This window comes from Triticum aestivum, chromosome 3D (genome assembly GCF_018294505.1).
Source record: "Triticum aestivum cultivar Chinese Spring chromosome 3D, IWGSC CS RefSeq v2.1, whole genome shotgun sequence".
NCBI classification, from domain to species: Eukaryota; Viridiplantae; Streptophyta; class Magnoliopsida; order Poales; family Poaceae; genus Triticum; species Triticum aestivum.
Genome location: NC_057802.1, coordinates 8,299,764 through 8,303,667, shown reverse-complemented (window position 1 = coordinate 8,303,667; position 3,904 = coordinate 8,299,764). Strand labels below are relative to the sequence as shown.

The 3,904-nt window shown below is 40.4% G+C and overlaps 1 long non-coding RNA gene across 1 annotated transcript in view; it reads right to left on the bottom strand.

Annotated features, from left to right (window-relative positions):
* The window catches only part of LOC123073689 (uncharacterized), a 6,118-nt gene extending 2,664 nt beyond the window's left edge, over positions 1-3,454 (bottom strand). The window contains exons 1-2 of the long non-coding RNA XR_006435723.1: positions 3,240-3,454; positions 2,118-2,210 (exon numbers count right to left, since the gene is read on the bottom strand). This is a non-coding gene — a long non-coding RNA (uncharacterized lncRNA). The remainder of the gene's footprint in view (positions 1-2,117; positions 2,211-3,239) is intronic.
* Between the last annotated feature and the right edge of the window lie 450 nt (positions 3,455-3,904).

Sequence of the window (3,904 nt, the reverse complement as noted above, 5' to 3'; positions counted from 1 at the left end):
AAGTTCCGTCACTACAGTTTGACATGCAACTGGCCCCCCTCTCTCTTCCCGTCGCTCCCTCCGAGAAAACAAAGGGCCCCATTTGCAACTATTTTTGAAGACATGACTATAGTTGGACCTGCAACTAGCTCTTCTCCTTGTCGGTCCCTCTGACAAAGCCAAAGCCCAGTTGCAACCATGTTAGAAGACATGCAGTTGCATGACTAGTGTGGGACATGCAATTGACCCCTCTCCTCATCGGTCCCGCCGACAAAAACAAAATCCTAGTTGCAACCAAGTTAGAAGACATGCAGTTGCGTGACTAATGTGGGACATGCAAATGGGACCTCTCATCATCGGTCCCTCCAATAAAAAATAAAAAGCATAGTTACAATCAAGTTAGAAGACGTGTAGTTGCAACTACATTGGAAGACATGCCGTTACGTGACTATAGTTGGACATGCAACTGGTGCCCTCTCTCTTCCCGCTGCCCCCTCCGACAAAACAAAGGCCTCCCCAGTTGCAACTATGTTGGAAGACATGCAGTTACGTGACTATAGTTGGACATGCAACTAGCCCCGTCTCTCTTCCAACCGCCCCCTCCAACAAAAAAAGGGATCCCAGTTGCAACTATGTTGGTAGACATGCAGTTGCGTAAATATAATTGGGCATGCAACTGGCCCCTCCCCTCGTCGGTCCCTCTGACAAAACAAAAGCGTGGTTGCAAGCATAGTTGGAAGACATGCAATTGCGACCGAGGAATGCAACTAAGCCCCCCTCCCTCTCTGTTGTCCCCTCTGATTGTAGTTTGTGGGACATGCAACTAGTCCTCTTCTCATCGGTCCCTCGCGATGAAAAACAAAATGCACAAAAATGCACCCTAGTTAGAACACATGCAGTTGCATGACTACACTTGGGCATGCAAACCATAATTAGAAAAAACATGCGAACTGCTCCCCCCTCTCTCTCCTCGTCGACTCCTCCAACAAAATAAAGCCCCAATTGCAACCATGTTGGAAAAGACATACAGTTGTTGTCGCGTACAACACTTACAGTTGCATGACTAGTGTACATCCGTTTGTTTGCCATAAAGTTCAGCCTATCTCTTGTCGGGTTGTTGAAACGAAACCATTCGTTGCATGACACAACATGTTTTGTTGGACAGAAAAACAAAAACCCAAAAAGTGTAGTAAATAATCATTGTAAAAAATAGAAAAGGCATCCTCATGGTTATGAAAAAAATCATGTCCGAAAAAATGTAGTAAAAATCCCTATTATGACAGTAAGTGTGTTTCTCCTCTTTAGCCACACATGCAGAGCTTAGCATGTGCTGGATAACAAAAATATTGTAACAAAAGATACATCAAATAAACAAACGATCATGAATCTGCCTGATGCGTTGAGCACTGATATAAAAAAAGAGAGTCAAGCTGCTACAACCTAAAATTCAGTCTAAATTAGCATATATGCATGAGTGAACAAAACGACAAAAAATGAAGAAAAAAAAAGCTACAGGAAACGAGCTACAAATCAGAAAAATTACAAATGACAGGAACAAGCAACAAAAATCTACAGGAAACAACCTACATGGTTTGAACATGAACATCAAACTGTGAATTCTACAAAAATCTACACTCTACATTATACATTATACATGGGTCAAAAAAATGGCTAGAAAAAAAAGATACACTGAACTCTTAAAACATGAACCAACATATCAGTGCAAAAAAACACATTTACAAAAAAGAGAAGATCGTCGCTAGTAAAGCACTAACAAAATCAAAAAAGATAATTGCTGCTGCTAGTTAAAATCATGGCCGTGCTTTCTATAAGTAAAGCCAAGCTACAAACATTAACAAATGAGCCCTATTTTTTTAGACTTATAAAATCCCTATTATGACAGTAAGTATGTTTCTACTTTCTAACCACACAGGAAGAGCTTAACACACTGAATAAAAAAATCAATGATTCAATGTAAACAACTAGTTAACTAGGGGCTCCCCTCTACTACAAAACTCAGGGAGAAAAAAAAAAGAAAACAAAAAGGTCAACCTTCAACAAATATATTCTGTGCTGATGAGTATAAACTAAGAAATAAGGATCTGAAAATGAAAAATAAACAGAGGCTGCGGAGTTACCCCTGCGTTTTTTAACTCCTTCCAGACATACATGCTGATGCCGCTTGCCCTCTCGTGGTTGCAAGGGCTCAGACAAACTCTGCATACCATCTCCTATGCAAAAAAAGGCGCCAAAACATAAATTTGTGCTAGTGAGAGGCATACACATTCAGCTAAATGATTTTAGTGTGATGCTTGTATGCTTCCGAACAAAAAGGATTTCGAGATAATGATGAGTTATCATTGGCGTCGACGCTAATGACCAGAAAATATATTTACATTGTGATGTGGAGATAAAAAAAAGATGAATCTATCAAAAGACAATATTATCTTGATTCATATCCCATCTACGTGATTCTGAGATCCAGCCATTCGAACTGTGATACAAAAAAAATGAACATTGTACTGATTCATACTGTTTCAGCAAAAAAAGAAAAGTCGGAAAACATGCTGCTGCTGGAAACTTAGTTTCATTAATCATTCTCTTTTGATTCCACAAAAAGAGGTATTCGAACATGCTACTGATTAAATAGGGTCTCACAAAAAAACTGACAAAACAAATAAACATGCCCACTCCTAGTGATAGATTCAGTAGTAATCTCTCATGTTTCCAGAGAAAGATTTCAAAAAAATATGCTACTGATTAGATAGGGATTCTGAAAAACAAATAAACATACCCACTCCTACTGATACATTCAGTGATAATCTCTCTTGTTTCTAGAGAAAGATTAAAAAAACATGCTACTGATTAGATAGGGGTTCTGAAAAAATCTAAATAAAAAAACAAGGGACTGAACCACTCGTATTGATGGCTCAGTAATAGATATGAGGGGATTTAAGTTCAGTAATAATCCTCAAACATGCAATTGATTTCACAAAAAAATTGATATGGCCAAAAAGTCTGAAGGAAAATCATACAAAAAATGGACTGACGACTGTATGCTTCAAACTACTAATCTGGACTCAAATCCCCTCATATCTACACACTACATTACCACCGCTTGAATAAAAAAAAGGGACGATTTTATGCTTTAAGCTACTAATCTGGACTTGATCCAAACAAAAAATGGAACACAAAAATCCCCTCAGATCTACTGCATCTCGCCAACAAACAAACAAGAAAGAGGAGGGGATAGCACTTACTCCATAGGCAGTGTCGCCCATCCTCTCGCTGGCCATGGAGGAGCACAGCGATTCTCCTCGATTCGCTGCAGAGATCTTCGGATTTCACAGAGAACAATAGAGAGAGAGAGGAAAGAAATGGACTGACCACTGGCCGTTCCCCATCCTCTTAATTACCACAGGGGTACCACTTCCCCTTCCACCTGCCCCAGCCCACAAACAAAACGCGAGACGCTTGCGTGAATCAAGGCTGGCCCCAAGCATTAGACGACGCTTCAACAAAAAAAAAACAAAGCAAACGGGCCGGTCCACTGCTTATACAGGCCGAAACAAAAGACAAAGCGCCCAGCGCGAATCTACAAGCAACACATAAATCGAACGGCTGGCCAGTCGACTGAGACTTCGCGAAGTCTCAGTCGACTGATTTTTAGCAGCTCCGTTATAGAAAAGCTGTGATTCCCAGGTGGCCTGCCCAGCTTTTGGTACGTGAGATGTACTGTAAAAATCAATTGGTTTTGTGGTTAATTTTGGGGGGAAATCGGTGGACGGGTGCGGTAGCGATTAGAAAAATTGGTGGTGTGGAGTGTTCATCGATCGATAAATATGACATGTGTTGTTATAGGAAAGCTGTGATCCTCATGTGACCTGCCCAGATTATGGTACGTGAGATATAAAAAACAAGTTGG